Source organism: Euleptes europaea, chromosome 8 (genome assembly GCF_029931775.1).
Source record: "Euleptes europaea isolate rEulEur1 chromosome 8, rEulEur1.hap1, whole genome shotgun sequence".
In the NCBI taxonomy this organism is placed as follows: domain Eukaryota; kingdom Metazoa; phylum Chordata; class Lepidosauria; order Squamata; family Sphaerodactylidae; genus Euleptes; species Euleptes europaea.
In genome coordinates, this window is record NC_079319.1 from 61,536,161 (window position 1) to 61,555,241 (window position 19,081).

A 19,081-nucleotide genomic window follows, 5' to 3' on the forward strand; every position below is an offset into this window, starting at 1 on the left:
AGTTGGAAGTTGTCCCCGCCGGCATAGGGGCTACCATTGCCACGGACGACTCTTTGGATTATAGGCTTTGACCTCCTCTATACATTAACATCAAATAATCTATGAAAAGAACAAGAAGCCTCACCTTTGGAAGTCAGAGTGAGTAAAAAGACACTTTTTGCCTTTATCTTGATTGAGAAGACCTGAATGACGATAAAAACCTACGAAAACCGGCGACTCCCTGCCCAGCGTAATGAGACTTTTAAAATAAACAAATGCCATTAAATGAACTGACTAAGACCTTATCAACTTGATCAGTGAGTAGACGCAATAAAAGGGACTTTTGAATGACTTTACAACTACCAATTAAATGCTTTGAGGGGAGGGAGGGAGACGAAAACCTTCCCCCCCCCACTTCCGGCTCTCTTTGATTCAATGTCCAGCCACGTCGCCTCTTAAGACCGGAAGAAAGAAGGGCTTTGTTACCATCGAAAAGACAGGGCAGATTGGAAGACTTGAAGTGAATCTCCCCGGTGTAACCATCAAATCGTTCCTACTACTTAACCACCGAGAGGAGACGACGCAGGGTCTATGATACTGCAGTTTCCTGTCTACTTTCTTTTCTTTATCTGTGCTGCTTTGAAGCATAATTGAGGATATCTTGAAAATTACAAAGCCTGCTTCTATATAAGAATACAAGCAGATATGTCAAACAAGAGGATGGAAGAGATGTTACTCAAACAAATGGACATGTTTGCAGTGCAACAAGATTTAGTCTTTGAAAAACAACAAGCGCTCTCACATCAAGTATTTCAACTAGCTGAGGTGATGAATATCCTATTTAAATCAATTAATGGAAAACTGGACACAATTATTGAGGAGATCCACAATATGAAGACCCAAGATTTTAAAGAGGTAGCTGCAAGTGACCAGCTGGCAATGAGAGAGAGCAACATGAGAGAACTCAATACCTCTACAATCTACTTGTCTGAGTTACTGCTGACAGGAGGAGCATTATTATCCCAAGAAAACACTTCCTGGCAGCCAGCGATGGAGGGAGACATGACGAAGGATTTTACCAAGAAGATGCTGGAAATTTTAACAAGAAGCCAATGGATACAATCACCGGGATCTTCTTTTACATCTTCAGAGGCCAGAATTGCAGCTACTATATTGAAAAACGGGGGGTGGGGATTGGGAAATAAAGAAGGACTGGCAGATCCCCTCCCAAAACAAGATAATGGCTAAAATGATGCTTATTTTTGGGGTGTAAGGGAGCCACGGTGGATTTACTTTGATGAATTTTTAATGGGAAAATTTGTTTATGTATTGATCTAATCCCTTTAATTTAGAATAATAGAATGTTATATAGAGACAATGATGATAATATTATAACTAGGTAGGACTTGAAATTGCTTATAGAAGTAGTATAGATAGCTTAAAGCAAGTCTGTATGAGAGAAAATAAGGATTAGAAATTAATTTGCAATGCAAAAGTGTTAACCAGTAGAATTAGTGACTGAAGAAGATGCGGGGAAGTCACATATAGTAGATAGCATAGAATATTATAGATAACATATTCTCAGTAATAGCAATGAACTTTTTTTGTTACAAGCAGTTACAACTGAATATATTGTTGAGATATGTTCATTTTAGTTGAATTGTAGAAAATAATAAAAATAATTTAAAAAAAATCATTCCTGAACACTCCCTAGAAGCTAAAATGACTAAACTAAGGCTATCATGCCATGGCCACGTTGTGAGCAGACAAGAGTCACTTGAAAAGACAATAATGCTAGGAAAAGTCAGTCCATGTCCTATTAAATTGTGATCTTTATGCGCACCGGCGAGAAAAACTCCTGCTACTATTACTCAAGGACAGTCTAGCCCAAACCGATGTGGGCCTAATGCGCTACTTACTAAGGGACAGTAACACACATATAACACTGATGGTAGCAAGATTCTTGGAAACCTCTCTAGGAGCGCTGCGCTAAGCTCCCCCCTCAGAGTTAAACTCTATTAAATTGACTACATAGCACTTTTAGAATCATAGATTTTAATTATTTTATTGATATTCTATCATTTAAATACTGTATTTTAATGACTGATGTATTTAAAAGATTTATACCAATAAAGGTTTGAATAATAAGTCAAAGGCAGCAGGAAAAGAGGAAGACCCAACATGAGATGGATTGACACTACAAAGAAAACAATGGCTTTTTGTTTGCAAGTTCTGAGCAAGGCTGTTAACAGTAGGACATTTTGGAGGACATTAATTCATAGGGTTGTCATAAGTCAGAAACATCTTGACAGCACCTATCACACACATAGACATAACAGAGATTCCAATAGACTCTTGCTTCCCAGACAGAATAAAAGTATGTGCAGGATTACTGTAGGAAATTGCTTTTCAGGCTCAACAAGGAACATCTGAGAAAGAGAACAGCAGAAGACAACTAACATTGAGAAAAAAGTCAATTGGTGTAAGTATATTGGTATATTACATGTTTCTCTAGTGGCATTTTAAGCCCAAGAAGCCGTATAGAAACCAGCCCAGCTTAATTATGTCTGCTGTGACACTGTTTAGCAAGAGTCAATCAATTTGAAAAGCCATTTCTGTTCAGTTTTCTACAAAAACCTCTCAAGTGTTTGGTGTTGCAGCAACACTTCCCTTGATTAAAAAAAAATCTTAATAGCTCCTCTGAAGCCATTAAAGCCTATTGTTTCAGTGATTTGCAAACACAAGGTTTCTAAATAGGTCTTGACCAGACAGACGAATCGATCGGAAGGTGCTTTTCTAGTCAGGCTCCGAATCTCTGGCCCCAGGTGGACCCTGACACAGCATACCAACTGCTCCTCTGATAATGCTACGGCTATCCATCATGGTTTGTTGATTCTCCATGTAGTCTTTAGCTCATTTTGGCACATTGTACAAGGTCAAATTTACAATACATGGGAGGAGAAGAAAAAACACCTTTTCACATAGTGAAAACTGCAGGAGTTTCACATAGTGAAAACTGCAGGAGTTTCTAAACAGATTAGAAAAGAATGATGTTTAGAGAACACAAGAAGTTATCTATAAGTGCCATCTAATTATTTTCACAGCCAAGTTCTATGTTTATCAGTGTTGCATGGAAACGGTTGATGCAAAAATATAAAACAATTCAAGTAAAAATGAAATGGGAACTATTTACTCATTTCTTGTTTCTAGAAAGGTAAGTTATGTTATTTGATTGTTAATATTTATTTATTTATTTGCTTTAGTATATTATAAGCCCACTTGTGAGGACTCAGAAAAATACAATTTGTACAAATTCCAATAAAACTAGGGTTGCCAACCTCCAGGTACTAGCTGGAGAGCTCCTGCTATCACAACTGATCTCCAGCCGATAGATATTAGTTCCCCTGGAGAAAACGGCCACTTTGGCAATTGGACTCTATGGCATTGAAGTCCCCCCCTCCCCAAACCCCACCCTCCTCAGGCTCTGCCCCAAAATCTGCCCACTGGTAGCGAAGAGGGACCTGGCAACCCTAAATAAAACACAGTATAAAACAAAACAAAAAGTGCAGAATGCATCATGGACTAGTGTCCACTAAGGTGGTCCATCACAGCCAAGGGCTCTTAGTCTCTTCCCCAAGGGTTTGCACCCCCAACCATGTCCAGGCTTTAAGTGTCTGCAGGAGGAAAGAGAGAAGCTCTCATTCTGTATGTTCAAGCTGGCAGCCATCTTCCCACAGTTCCCCCTTCTACTAATAATTCCATAGCACTGACATGGCACTTTTGGAACATGCAAAGAGTTCTACATACCTTGTCTCGTTAACCCTTTCAACAATCCTGTGTGTAGGCCAATATTTTTGTCTCCATATTGCACATGGAAAAGCTTGCCTAGGAGCTACCAGTGAGATCACAGCTGAGAGCAGGCTGAACCCAAAATTTCTCAGCTCATTCTGTCAGCCACTTCATTATTGCATCTCTCATTCATAGATCTGGTGGCAGTAAAGTCATTCCTGGAGTAGGAAACAAGAAAATTGGTTCTCAAAAACATAGCACAGCAAAGCCCTGACCATACCTCCAAGCCATCTGTCTGCATCTAAAACAGCTATATGAAATTACATGACTTGTTGACCACTGCTCAACAATGCAGTGAATCTTCCTGCAGTCAATTTCTGTCTAGGTCACTATTTTGGTTCCTGAGATGTGTATCTTCTTTCTGAAATGGGAGGTTGCCATATTAAGTAAACAGGTTCTCCATGTTTGTTTGTTTTGAAAAAGGAATGGGATCCTACTGCTGTATCACCGTGTCATATTTCTTGAGATTAAGACTCATCAATTCCAATGAGACTCGAGTAGTCAAATATTGTACTACTTGCACTATGCAAATGAGAATCAGAAGCATCCTCATATTTATACTTATGAAATGCTCGTAAAATGTTATAAAAACTGAGTTCGAAGATATAAATGAATTACACCAAAAGCCACAAGGAGCAATTACTGCTGTTTAGAGCTGCATATGACCTCAGAGGCATTGATCCAAATTATTAAAAAATCAAGTTTTCCCCAAGCATGTATTTTTGGAAGATGTTTGAATAGAAATCTTCTTTTATGGAAACAATTGGGAGTTATTTATAACATGTATCATCCATTGCACAGAACCCATATTTATAGCCTGTTTCAATGAGTTTACAATATATGTGCATTGTGATAATTTGAACCAGCATTTAAACTGCATACTGTTGATTGCTGCAAAGCACTAGTATAATTCCTTGCTAGATAGCTACAGACTACTGTTAGTTATCCATTAAAGAAAACATTGGATGATTAGATGCAAAATGGAATAGACAAAGATTAGATTAAACTGCAGGACAAAGGCAAATGATGGCATGGCTGAAATCTCTTGATTTAAATAGAACAGCAACTTGGTATATTAGAATTGTTGTCATAATATAGCAATTCCAAACTGGCAATTAAATTACAAATGGGATAGAGAGTCTACAGCTCCTGCTTATCCTCTATTCCTCTTGTATATCCTCCACTGATTTCCGATTTGCAAATAATCAGTTGCCAATAGTTATCGTATTTTTATATTATTACAGCGTAATATGTAAGAAAATATATTTGAACATCATTCTTTCCATAGTGTAACAATCTACCTTGTTTTCTTCTTATTCTTTCATTAAAATGAGGAATTTATTTGTATTAGTAATTGGTCATATTGCAGAAGGTAGGTGGCAGTTTAAAGCAATTAGGAGTGCAAAGATTTCTCCCATTCACTTGTATTGTTGACTCCATCTGTCTTGTGTTCCACTTCTTCCAAATTCTGGATAAATATAAAAATGTATAAAATTAATTGTAGAATGGAAGTATGCCCCATTTGCTGAGGATTCTGGCTTCTCCAGTGCATTTACATCTTTATGCTTCCAGTGACACTCATACATTGATAAAAACCTGCAATAGGGATATTTAAAAAATAATAATAAAGTCCTTGTCCCCATTTCTGTGCAGATTTTAAAGTTCCAAGTACCCTGCTCTTATCTTTTGAAGTTGAACCAATACACCCACTGTTCCTGAATATTGTACAATATTATACATGTGCTGTTTCCTGTGGCTTTTGTTTGGGGTCACAGGCAAATATTCCCTCTCTATGTTGCCAACACACCTGTGTGCACTGATAAAGCTGCAAAAAAGAAAGAAAAGCAACATGTGATTTTATCAAGATGCTTTCAGTGTGGTATTTACCAATTTGGTTATTACCGATAGATACTGCATCCTAATTTATCCCAGTGGGTGAACCCTGACTGTAAGGAACACACAGAGACTAAAATGAATTCAAATGGTTTATTAGGCACAATGACAGCAATAACCTAGCAAGGCACAATTCAAAAATTATCACCTGCAACACAGACCAGACAAATGTCCTCCTTGTCTGGAAAGGAGCCATTGTAGTACTGACAGTAGAGGACCAAAGTTCTGCTTTCAAGAATCTTTGATTTGAGAACTGAATGGTTTTCACTTCGTGCTACAGTATATAGCTGTCAGAGTAACAAGTTGCCCATAATAATCTGACAGAGACAGCTAACAGGTAGCTGTCAGATCAGAGGCATCTAGGATGATGCAAGAGGCAGCAATAGCCTTGCAGGTTCTAGGGTGAACTGCAACTAACCGGTTTGAAGCAGTAAGGATGATGTAATACTGTGGCCAGGTCTGCAGGTGGCCTTATTGGTTTCAGATGGAGTTTTGTATATAAGCCTATGTAACTGTAACTCTGTTGTTGGGAAGTTTGGTGGAAAGAGTGTGCGTGACGGTTTGTCTTTTATCTGTGCACTGTAAATTAAACAACACTGTTTTCTATAAAGCAAGGAGTTCTGGTGGTGTGTCCTGGATAACTGCTAATCTGCCTGCTTCCACGTCAGTAGCAGGTATATTAAGTATATAGCAAGTGTGTGAAGAGCACCATCTAGATGTGTAGAAATAGAACATGAGTTCTAGGGTAGAGTCTTGCTTTGCCACAACAATTCTCCCAGGAAAAGGAAAGGATGGAAGGAAGACAAATATTTAACTTCCAAGCAACTTTATTACCCTATCCAAGATACAGAATAGAAACAAAGGAAGGAAAATGGCAGCAATTCAGGCAGAGAGACTGAAATATTCAAATTGGGGGGAAATCAAGCAATTTACTTGTGGCAATCCAATAAAAAACCATCGAGAAAAACAATCCTAGTGCTCAGTCACCTCACCTTAAAAAGGATATTTCAGAGCTTGAGAAGGTGCAGAAAAGAGCAACTAAAATGATCAAGGGACAAGAGCAACTGCCCTAAGGAGGAGCAGTTAAAACGCTTAGGGCTGTTTATCTTGGAAAGAAGGTGGTTAAGGGAAGGCATGATAGAGGTCTATAAAAGTATGCATGGAATGGAGAGATTGGATAGAGAGAAGCTTTTCTCCCTCTCCCATAATACTAGAATGCAGGGTCATCTGCTGAAGCTGGAGGGTGGGAGATTCAAAACAGATAAAAGGAAGTATTTCTTCACACAACTAGGGTTGCCAGCTCCGGGTTGGGAAATACCTGGAGATTTTTTGGGTGGAGCCTGAGGAGGGCAGGGTTTAGAGAGGAGAGGGACTTCAATGCCATAGAGTCCAATTGCCAAAGCGGACATTTTCTCCTGGGGAACGGATCTCTATTGGCTGGAGATCAGTTGTAATAGCAGGAGATCTCCGGCTAGTACCTGGAGGTTGGCAACCCTACACACAACACATAGTTAAATTGTGGAACTCCGTGCCCCAGGATGCAGAGAAGGCTGCCAACTTGGAAGGATTGAAGAGGGGGGGTGGACATGTTAATAGAGGAGAGGGCTATTCATGGCTACTAGGGGGGAGAGAGGATACTAGTCATGATGCATACCTATTCTCTCCAGGATCAGAAAAGCATGCCTATTATATTAGGCGCTGTGGAACACAGGCAGGATGCTGCTGCTGCAGTCGTCTTGTTTACGGGCTTCCTGGAAGCACCTAGTTGGCCACTGGGTGAACAGACTGCTGGACTTGATGGACCTTGGTCTGATCCAGCATTGCCTTTCTTACTATGTTCTTATTAATGTCTCATTAAAGTTATGTTTAGCCAAATTATATTTCTCCCACACAACTGGACCATAGAAACCAACTGAGACAGAAGGTGCAGGTCTTGGGGGTGGGGAAGGACTGGGGAAAACAATTTCCTCCACATAGTGGGTTTGAAATCGCTATAGTATAATTATGGACCACAACAGTTGACAACTTTATAACTCCAGAAGATACACCAAATACCACTGAACCAAACATGTCAGTATTGAAATGTTTGTATAGAAATGCAGCTTTCCCTCTAGAGCAGGTGTGTCGAACTCATTGGTTACTAGGCCCGGATATGATATAAATGTCCCTTAGTAGGGCCATGCCATGCCTTGCCAGCCCAGATTGAGAGGTGGGGGTCACTGGTGAGCCCACAGCAGGCTTACCAGCCCAGATCAGGACTGGGGGAGGTGGCTGCCTTGGCTGGCTCGTAGGCCGGATGATGATGATGAAGAAGAGTTGGTTTTTATATGCTGACTTTTTCTACCACTTAAGGAAGAATCAAACCAGCTTACAATCACCTTCCCTTCTCTTCCCCACAACAGACACCCTGTGAGGTAGGTGAGGCTGAGAGAGCTCTAAGAGAACTGTGACTAGCCCATGGTCACCCAGCTGGCTTCATGCGTAGGAGTGGGGAAACCAACCCGGTTCACCAGATTAGAGTCTGCCACTCATGAGGAGGAGTGGGGAATCAAATCCCATTCTCCAAATTAGAATCCACTGCTCCAAACCACTGCTCTTAACCACTATACCATGCTGGCTCTCTCAAGGGGCTGGATTTGACACCCCTGCTCTAGAGTTTTAATGTATACAGAGTTATCTTTCACATTTAGCTGTTCAAATTCTTCTAAGTCACATTGCTTCACAATTTGCCAGTGAGGCTGAAAATCAAACTAGACACGACGTGGGTGTGACAGCCATGATTTGAATTTCTTGGAGGTTCTTTTAACTAATTAACATTTAGCAGTCTCCTCCTCTACCTTTTCACAATGGAAATTGTGCCTCTGAATCTGCAATTAACTCCACAAGCAACAAAAAAAAAAGGTAAAGCACCTATACATCTCTCTCCCACCACGGAGCTAATTACAGCTTCTTTTGGGAACCATTTAAATTAGGGAAAAGATATGGAAGAAAGGGTCAGAGACCCTTTTCTCCTCAAAATCCTTCCTCAGTTTTCAAAGAAAATGAATGTGACTACCAATTCCTTTAAAAAAAAACTGTGAAAGAGCTTAATTACAGTTCTCCTTTGTTATGCATCGTTTGACATTGGAATCCATGGGAAATTGGATGCTGGGGTGAAGCAGCCAGGTTGGGAATCTAACCCACAAACGCCTGGAGATTCCTCTGATTCCTCATGTCCTAGTCCAGTTTTTGATAAGTAAAATAAAGCAGTCCCCCAAGACAGATTCAGTAATTACAGCTTGAGGCATCTGAGTTCATCTTGTTTGAAATGCAGTGTTTAAGACTTGACAGTTACAATTACATTTTCCCCCCACAGAAACCTTACCAACCTCACACAAACTCCAATTAAATATTTATTGAGAAATGATTGGGCTGGTAAAAAAGAAAAGAGGTGGTGGAGGGAGGAGGTTTTCTTGCTTTCTGATATAAGCCACCGAACCGTTTTGATTTGTGGAAGAGCAGATGCTTGCTTTTTAAAAAAATGGGAGGCTTCTTTGAATTTAGAAAAGAGGGAAACCTTTTTGATAATGCATCCACTTTCCAAAGGATTCAAGACTGGGACTCCTTCTTTGTTCTGTGTCACAGTACATGATGTACATCTAAATGCCCAAGCCCATAAGCCTCATCATTGGCACAGTGAGGCGATGACATCTGACACAAAGCTCCAAGAACCAACATAAAGGCTTCAAGAAGCAAACTAGGATTTGGTGGCCTGCTTGTGTATAGGAAAGCGCACACAACCTCAGTTTTGAAACCATTGTTTTATACTGCTTCTCAGTTTGCTTAAAGGTTCAGTTTAATATGTTGGTTGTCATTGTTAACTCACTTCATAATTTGGAGCCCTTCTATCCGAATGAATTACAGCCTAGCTTTGTACAGGCCAATAAGGGCACTGAGATCAGGCTAGCAATCTCTTCTGTGAGCAGAGGTTGTCCCAGAAATTGAAGTGTTTCTGTAACCACTAACTGCTATGGAAAAACCTAGCTGAGAATTCGATTGCTGTTCTATGGCTTTTTGCTGATAGTTTCTACATTCTGATTTCATTGCTTTTGTGGAATTTGTGTGGAGATCATTTTTAATGTTTTAGTTATAAGATTGTTGAGTGAGTTATTTGATATAGTTTCATAGTTATTTTATTAATAATTATATTGGCATGCTGCATGCTTCGACATGAACGTGATCCACAGTTTACCTTATTCTCACTCCTTCAGTTACACAAAGTCTCACAAAACCCAGCATAACTTTTTGGGTGGTCACAAAAGGTACCCCTTTTCCTTACCAGTGGAAAGCTGGTAGGACACAGTCTTGTAATGGCCACCCCTTTGTAGCTGCCTATATAGACGATATTATCATCTTCAGCCAGTATTGGGCTGAACGTTTGGAGCAAGTTCTGAAGCTTTGGACCAGGCAGGGTTGAAGGTAAACCCAGCCAAAAGCCATATTGGCTTCCAACAACTTAAGTATTTGGGCTTTGTGGTGGGAGATGGCCAGGTCCGGCCTCTGCTAGAAAAAGTGGCCTCTTTGGAAGAATACCCGTGTGTGTGTGTGTGTGCGTGTTAAGTGCTGTCAAGTCGCTTCCGACTCATGGCGACCCTATGAATGAAAGTCCTCCAAAATGAAAGTCCCCCTTCTGGATGCACACCTTAACGTGGTGAGGGTGTTTGTGTGTGTCAGGGAAGCTGAGAGCAATACCGTAAGGGGTCTAGACTCTATCAAGATACTAAACTCCTAGCAGAGTTACTCAAGACAGAATGGTCACAGCTGAGACACCAGACGAAGATGCATCCACCTCCTTAAGGGATCAATGACCACATCTGCAGAAGAGAACAGGCAGTTCCAATGGGGATGGGGGCAGAGGAATCCCTGAAGGTTAGCTACTGGGCAGCAGCAGTAGTGGAAGGTGACACTGGCGGAGGATCTTTCGTAGACAACGGCAGTGCCACTACGGCCAACCCTGGTTAGTACTGCGCAGAAGAAGGCACTGGTAAACCACTTCTGGCCAACCTTTACCTTGAAAACCCTATGATGATGATGAATACCCCTGACCACAGACCAAATGGCAGTTTGGCAGTTTCTGGAGCTTTTAGGATATTCTAGTAGGTTCATTCTGCCTCCCAGTCAGCACAGCTGTCCGATTGTCTCCAGAAAGACCAACCAAACCAGTGGATGTCTGAAAGACATGTTGCCTTCAACACACTTTGGACTGCTCAGTCCCGGTCAACCGCCCTCATGAATCCTGCCTTCAACACAATTTAGACTGCTCTGTCCCGGTCAACCGCCCTCATGAATCCTGACTTCAGTCAACCATTCTTACTGCAGACCAATACATCAGAGATGGGCCTCAGTATTGTACCTTCCCAGGAGTGGGGCAGCAAAGATTTTCCAATTGTTTTCCTGAGTTGCAAATAATAGCCCACCAAGATGTGCTACACCACTATGGAAAAAGAATGGCTGACAGTGAAATGGGCTGTAGGGGCCCTCCAGTACTACTGTGCCAACAACGCTTTTGTCCTCATAAGAGATCATACTCTGCTCCAGTTGTTGGCATGCATGAAGGGCAATAACAACCAGTTTTTGATATGGTATCTGTCCCTGTTTCCCTTTAGGTTCACCATGACATACTGGGAAGGCAAGAACCATGTTAACACCAACTGTCTGTCTTGCATCATCATCATGATAGCTCCAACGCACGTACCCAGGCCAGGGTCAAAGCCTCTCCCTTTGCATTTACCCCAGGGGACTGCAAGGCCCACCAAAGGTGCACTGTGTCAGCAGGCCCCGAGGCTGTGGAAGTCACCCATCAGATTGCAGCAATGCATGGCCTTGGCAGAGTCTACTCAGGAGTCAGCCAGCTTGAAGGAGCCCAACAGCTCTCAGCGGCATGCTGAGCAGCAGAAAGTAACCCACCTGAGTTCCTACCAGATTATCCAGCTATAACCCTGGCACTGAGACACAGTAGAGCGCTGAGAAAGGGACAGGGAGAAGAGACAGCACTGACATTCATAGAGGAGGTTGGGCAGTTCAGCCAGCTATTTAAAGAAGCCGAAGGGGAAGGGCCAGTGAACTCACCACTCCCACCACAATCCCCAGGGCTGATTGGGGAAGCATTTAAAGGGTATGTCCAGGAGCAGCCAATGAGGAAGTACCAAACCCATTCCAAAGCAGCTGGGGCTAGGTAAATGGCAGAACACAGTGGGGAAATGGGGTGAAGAGAAACCCACTTCTCTCGCTGTATTCTGAGGCTCTGTCCTGGGGCACGTGCTCAACTAAAAAGCAGTCCTGGAGTTGGATGGTGAGAAAGCCCAGGACCCAGACCCAACCCCAGCAATTGCATCTAAAATTGTTCTGCTATATCTGACCAAATTGACAAATGATCAGCTCTGTGCTCATGATTTGTGAACTGGACATGAGCTTACCTTGCAGGTGTTTGGAGATAGCTAGAATTGTAAAGATTATTTGTTTTTACCGTTGTTGTTAGTTTCCCTGAGCTTGTGGGAAGAGTGGATGTAAATGTTTAATTATAATTTTAAAAAAAATACTCTGGAGATTAAAAATGTAGTGCAGATTAAGGGAATTTGGGAGTGCTTCAATTGCAAGGTAGGCCAGAAATGAGGAGGCATTTGTGGCAAAGGCCTATCCAAATTAGATAGCTTTTAATGAGGAATGCTAATATAGGCTTCCATTCTTTCTAAGATTTTATAAGAGTGCCAAGGTAGCCAGATTCTTATTACTAAAGTGCTCTTGATTAATTACTGAGAAGTCCTGATTAATGGTCTGATAGCGGGGGGAAAGGAGATGCTTATTTCTCCCTGCTGCTGTTGTTCCTTGTGTCTGATGTATTCCCCCCCCCCAAAAAAAAAATCTTTGGAAATGGTCCAAAAATCATTTTCTGGATGTCATATGACTTACAGAGAGGAACTGGTTTGGTTGGGTCTTTGTAATGAACTGTGGGTCTAGAAAATATAGTTCTAGTGGACATAAGGATGGCCATGAGTGAAGTTGGCTTTTAATGGGGGTTAGACAGATTCATGGAGGATAGATCCATCAATGGCTACTAGTCATGGTGAGAGAAGGATCTGTCTCTCTCTCTCTCTCTCTGTCTGTCTGTCTCTGTCTCTTTCTCTCTCTCTCTCTCTATATATATATATATACATACACACACACACACACACACACCTCTGTGCCCAGGGCAACTGGTTGGCTGCTGTGTGAATCAGTATACTGGCCCAGATGGACTACTGGCTTGATTCAATGTGGCTCTTCTTATGGTTTTTTTAATTATTATTCTCAGTATAATTTCTTCCATTTTGTTATTTTTTTTGGCCTTATAGCTTTCCAGAAGAATCAGGGTGGCATACTTAGCATTTGTTTTATATGCTTGCTTTTATAAGCATGTGGGAAAATTTTCTCTGTGAGGGGCATGGCATTAGTTCTTTTGTCCTGTTTAGTACTCCAGGGAAATCAAGGCCTCAGGATTGGCCTTGTTCGTTTTGGAGGGAAAATGGTAAAAATCCTGAATAAAAAAGGTAAAGGTCCCCGGTGCAAGCACCGGGTCATTCCTGACCCATGGGGTGACGTCACATCCTGACGTTTACAAGACAGACTTTGTTTATGGGGTGGTTTGCCAGTTTCTTCCCCAAAAAATCCTGAATAAGGGTTTGGAGGGAACTGATAAAACCTTGCCTCTATAAAGCTCAGGGTGAATTTCCCTGGGATAGTCTACTGGGGTGGTTGCTGCCAGTGGGATGTGTGTCTTCATGCTGGCAAAGCATGAACCATGCCAACCTGTCTAGAGGATGACTAAGAAGCATGAAAGTCAGATAAGGAGTCAAAAAGGGCAAGAGTCCAGTAGCACCTTAAAGACTAACAAAAATATTTTCTGGTAGGATATGAGCTGTGGCTCACGAAAGCTCATACCCTACCAGAAAATATTTTTGTTAGTCTTTAAGGTGCTACTGGACTCTTGCCCTTTTTGACTACCGCAAACAGACTAACACGGCTACCCACTGAGATAAGGAGTCAGTTCATTCAGATGTGGCCTCAACAGTGATGCCAGCTCCACAATAGCTGCCACCATCCATCTGGATGACACACAGCACCTCTGCACTGCCAAGCACCCTCTTTAAGGGGATGACAACAAAATTAATGGCCAGACTCAGCCATCAAAGAGAAGGTGGGAGGGTGGAGCAGAGATAGGCTTGCCAGGCCTTCTGTTGCCTGCTGCCACTCAGAGCAGCGGTGGGAGATTTTTTTAAAAAACAGTGATGTTTTCGATGTAGTTATCTCACTTCCGGGTGCAACCTGGTAATGATAAATGGTAAATCTAGGGTGTGCAGGAATCACAGGAGTTTCCAGTGATTTCTAGAGTTACACTATCACTTTTGAGTTGTACCCAGAGGTAGGGTTGTCAACCTTCAGGTACTAGCTGGAGATCTCCTGTTATTACAACTGATCTGCAGCCAATAGAGATCAGTTGCACTGGAGAAAATGGCCTCTTTGGCAATTGGACTCTATGGCATTGAAGTCCTTCCCCTCCGCAAACCCCACCCTTCTCAGACTCTGCCCCCAAAACCTCCCGCCGATGGCGAAGAGGGTCCTGGCAACCCTACCCAGAAGTGATGTTGCACTGTCAGTGACATTAGCATTGGTGATTGTTCCTACTCCCATCTCCCCACTCCCAGCCAGGCAACCCTAGGTAGAGAGTGTGCTGCAGCTGTGGCTGTAAGGGAGGGACCATCCAATCTCACATGAGATGGCTAAATTGTGAGAGGTCAGGGCTGGCTGTTGGACCCACACATGGTTGGGCATTAGGGTTGCTAGTTCCAGGTTGGGAAATACCTAGAAATTTTGGGGATGGAGTCCGAGGAGGGTGGGGTTTGGAAAGGAGAGGGACTTCAATGCCATAGAGTCCAATTGCCAAAGTGACCATTTTCTCCAAGGGAACTGATTTCTATCAACTAGACATTGGTTGTAATAGCGGGAGATCTCCAGCCACTACCTGGAGGTTGGCAACTCTATTGGGCATGGCCCATGTAGGGGAAAAGTGGCTGGCCAGGGAGGAGGCATTAGAACCTCTCCAGGTAGTGAAGGAAAGGCCTGGAAAGAGAGGAGGAGAAACTAGGTACAGAAAGTGTCGTCCCACCAGTTGCTCCATGCTTCATGTATTTGAACTGCTCAGTTCCCCACTCCTCCACATGAGCAGCAGACTCTAATCTGGTGAACCGGGTTGGTTTCCCCACTCCTACACATGAAGCCAGCTGGATGACCTTGGGCTAGTCACAGCTCTTAGAGCTCTCTCAGCCCCACCTACCTCACAGGGTGTCTGTTGTGGGGAGGGGAAAGGAAGGTGATTGTAAGCTGGTTTGGTTCTTCCTTAAGTAGTAGAGAAAGTCGGCATATAAAAACCAACTCTTCTTCTTCATCTTTCAACTTTTTCTATTTTGAAAGCAATCTTTTAACAAAACCTTTAAAAAAAATTCTGGGGTCCTTTGTACACAGGGTTGCCAGGTCCCTCTTTGCCACTGGCGGGAGATTTTTGGGGCGTAGTCTGAGGAGGGCGGGGTTTAGGGTAGGGAGGGACTTAAATGTCAGAGTTCAGTTGCCAAAGCGGCCATTTTTCTCCAGGTGATCTGATCTCCATTGGCTGGAGATCAGTTGTATTAGCAGGAAATCTCCTGCTAGTACCTGGCAGTTGGCAACCCTATTTGTACACCTCAAACTTGGTGGCTGATCTTGGCATTTCCTTCTTGAAAGAACAGAGACACTGCTGGGGGGGGGTGTTCAAGGGGTAAAGTCAAACCCTCAAAAGTCGGGTTGGTGGTTGTGGTTTACCAACCCTCCACCCACCCAGTGGTCAAGCTGTGCAGGTGGAAAGGAAGCAAGAAGAGGATGAGAGCAGAACAGTCTGCTGCCCAAGAAAGGCTCTGTGGTTAATCTCTGCCACTCCAAGGCCCCCACTTCCACAACAACCACCAAGATGGAAGAGGAAAGAGAAAGGAAGCCAACTGTAAAGGCTTGATGACATCACCAATTGTTCTTCCTCATTTGAATAATTTTGGGTTGTTGTACATTTGCCAGTGGCTGGATCCAGGAAAATTAGGATTACTCTCTTAGTGGCAGTTTTGCTTGGTTTGGTAACTTTCAGTGCAATCCTGGGGGGGGGGTGAATGGCCTTAGGAGCTGGCATGACCCCTGCACCAGTGTAGATGCCACTTGTGGAGTGGCACAGCAGCTTGAAGCAGGGCCCCCACGCAGCCTCAGCAGCAACATTGCTCTGACACATGGGCTTGGCTGGTGCCAGAGAGGGCGTCCCCAGGGGCAGGGCTGATTTTAGTCAGCTCCCTCAGCCCTTTTGCCCCAGGAACACCCCCTTTTGAGGGCGCGAACGTGCACCTGCAAAAACGGTGGTGCAGCCCCATGGAACCGCATAGAGCAGTTTCACGGGGTTTGAGGGAAATGACCTTTTTAGCTTGCTGCGCCAGGCCAGCAAGCCACTCAGGAGGTGGCACAGCTGCGCTATTCTTGGGCACCTCACAGCTACCCTCCCCTGAGTATTGTACTACCCATGTACATTGGCCTTGTGCATCAATACACAATGTGTACAGAGATAGGGTCTTCTGCAGTTCTGACAAGAATCCCGGAATGGATCCCCCATAAACACAGCACTCTTCAAAATAATTTCCCCATACCTTTTCAATTTGTATATTACTTTCCACCGGGAACTGCTTTTATAGCTGTCATCTAAGCCCCTGGGAAGAGGGGTTTATGGGAGATATGTTGACAGGCTCTCGAGCACCGCAGTAATAGAGGTAACTCAATTATGTTAACAGCTCTGCATCACAGATCATCAACCAGACTTGAGGTACCAGCAGACACCTTTTCATATCTGAATCCACAGCTGTTCTCTCAGAAAGGAATGTAATTCACTACAGTGACTAGATAAAACTTCCATGCAATTTTACAGGGTAGCATAAATGTCCTCCATTAGATCAGCACTGGAGAAGATCAAGAAGCAGTTAAAAAATATACTACATGAAATATTATTTCCATTCAGTGAATAACTGTAAAATAAGTATTCGGTGGTAGCTGCACAGCTGAAGCTTCATAATAATTTTACTTTACGATAATCCTATTTTATGGGGGGTTGCAAATGATCAGTACAATACAATAAAACATTTGGTAATATACTTTGTAGTACAGGGGTTACTCCTCCTGACAGGTGCTCACAGTGGACGTTGGTTGATAAGTATTTCTTACTGTTAGCTTAAGTCTTACAGACAGGGTAGTATTGTTCTGTTCTATCTTCTTGGAGAAAGGATTCACCGCAAACCATAAATCCCTAATTGTGTATATAAGAGCCTCTCTATGTGGCCAGTCTAATCAATGAATTTATTCATTTTCCCAAGAGGGTTTATGCAAATGCATCTCATGTGAGATTTTTAAAACCATGGTTAACATATCAGCAGCTTTCTGAAGTTCCTTTGGAGACCTTTTCTGGGATGGAATGTGTGGAAGTGATTCAGTCCGTGTTAATATTGTGTATTCTGTGCATTCTGGATTTCTGCAGGAGGGTGGGAAGACCGGGAAGGTCAAAGCAGAATGAGATGACAGATTGGACCGTACTACTTTGGCCCGTGGGTGAGAAAGTTACAAATGATAACACATCAATATCTCTTTGCAAGTAGAAAATCAGCACAATAGGAACAAACTGGTTCATTTTCCCCTAGTACTACTGTTTATTTGTTTCTTTAAAAAATGTTTTAACATAGAGGAACATTCAAATATGTGATCCCCCCATCTGTAGTGTGATACAGTGCACTTCATTCTTACCTCCTCAACATTCTATTATTTCATACTGCTTCATATATAGACCAAACTATGCCATTCAGGTGGTATAGGTCTCCTTCAATTAGAGATGGGAAGACTTGAGAAAATAAATATCAAGGAAATTGCTAAACCTTAAAGGGGGACAGTACTAGGATTGCCAACTTCCAGGTGGTGGCTGGAGATCTCCTGCTATTACAACTGATCTCCAGGTTAAAGAAATCAGTTCACCTGGAGAAAATGGCTGCTTTGGAAGGTAGACTGTATGGTATTATACCTCGTTGAAGTCCCTCCCCTCCCCAAGCCTCGCCCTTCTCAGGATCCACTCCCAACATCTACAGCTATTTCCCAACTTGGACCTGGCTACCCTAGACAGTACAGTAATAGGAACACATTTTTAGTAGTAGTAGTGGTGGTATCAAGAGTTGTGCATAATGAAATTCCTGAGCTGAAGATATATACAGAAATCTCTGGTTCAGGTCGGTACAGTGATTTCCCAGAACAGTAATACAAATCTGGGGTTTTTGGCATAACAACAACAAAAAACAGCCCTTCCCTCAATCTTTCTTTCTTTCTTTCTTTCTTTCTTTCTTTCTTTCTTTCTTTCTTTCTTTCTTTCTTTCTTTCTTTCTTTCTTTCTTTCTTTCTTTCTTTCTTTCTTTCCATTCCCAGTGAACTAACTGCAATGCAACATTATCTTGTCTCAATTTTAAAATGCTCCTATTTCTCTGCAACACAACTAGCAGGGTGGGTAGGTGCCTAACGAGACAGAATAAGGTTGCCAGGTCCGGGTTGAGAAATATCTGAAAGTTTTGGGAGCGAAGCCGGAGGAGGGTGGGGTTTGGAGAGGGGAAGGACTTCAATGCCATAGAGTCCAATTGCTGAAGCAACCATTTTCTCCAGGTAAACTGATCTCTGTCTCCAGGAAATCAGTTGAAATAGCAGGAGATCTCCAGCCACCACCTGGAGGTTGGTAGCCCTAAGGTAGACCCTCTGGAAGGACTACTTTTACACACAGTTACTACATTTATTTGTTTTTTAAAAAACTGCTGCTCCAGAAAACTGGTGGCCATTTTCGTGCCTTTTTTCACTATGCAGAGAGGATGGCTGGGGGCACTTTATTCAAGTAGCTGTAAAATTGGACCCTTTGTCCAATTCACTTGAAACTTGGGAAGGGTGACCTAGGTCCCTGATATTTGATACCTGTGGTGAAAAATTCCTACTTAGGAAAACCTGCTATGGAAAAGAATGAGCAGACATTCAAGCCAATCTTAATGAAATACCAATGGAACCCAATGAGTATTTAGGATGCAACAACAACATTTCTGAGAATTCTGATACCCATTCCATTTTTTAAATTATGATACTAAGTTGAAACAATAATTTCATCAGTGTACACAACTGGACTGTGTCTTTTTCTTTCTTCTCTCAACTTTTCTCATATCTCTTTCTGCTGCTTCTCCTTCCCTCTTTATGTGACACCAACTGATTTGTTTTC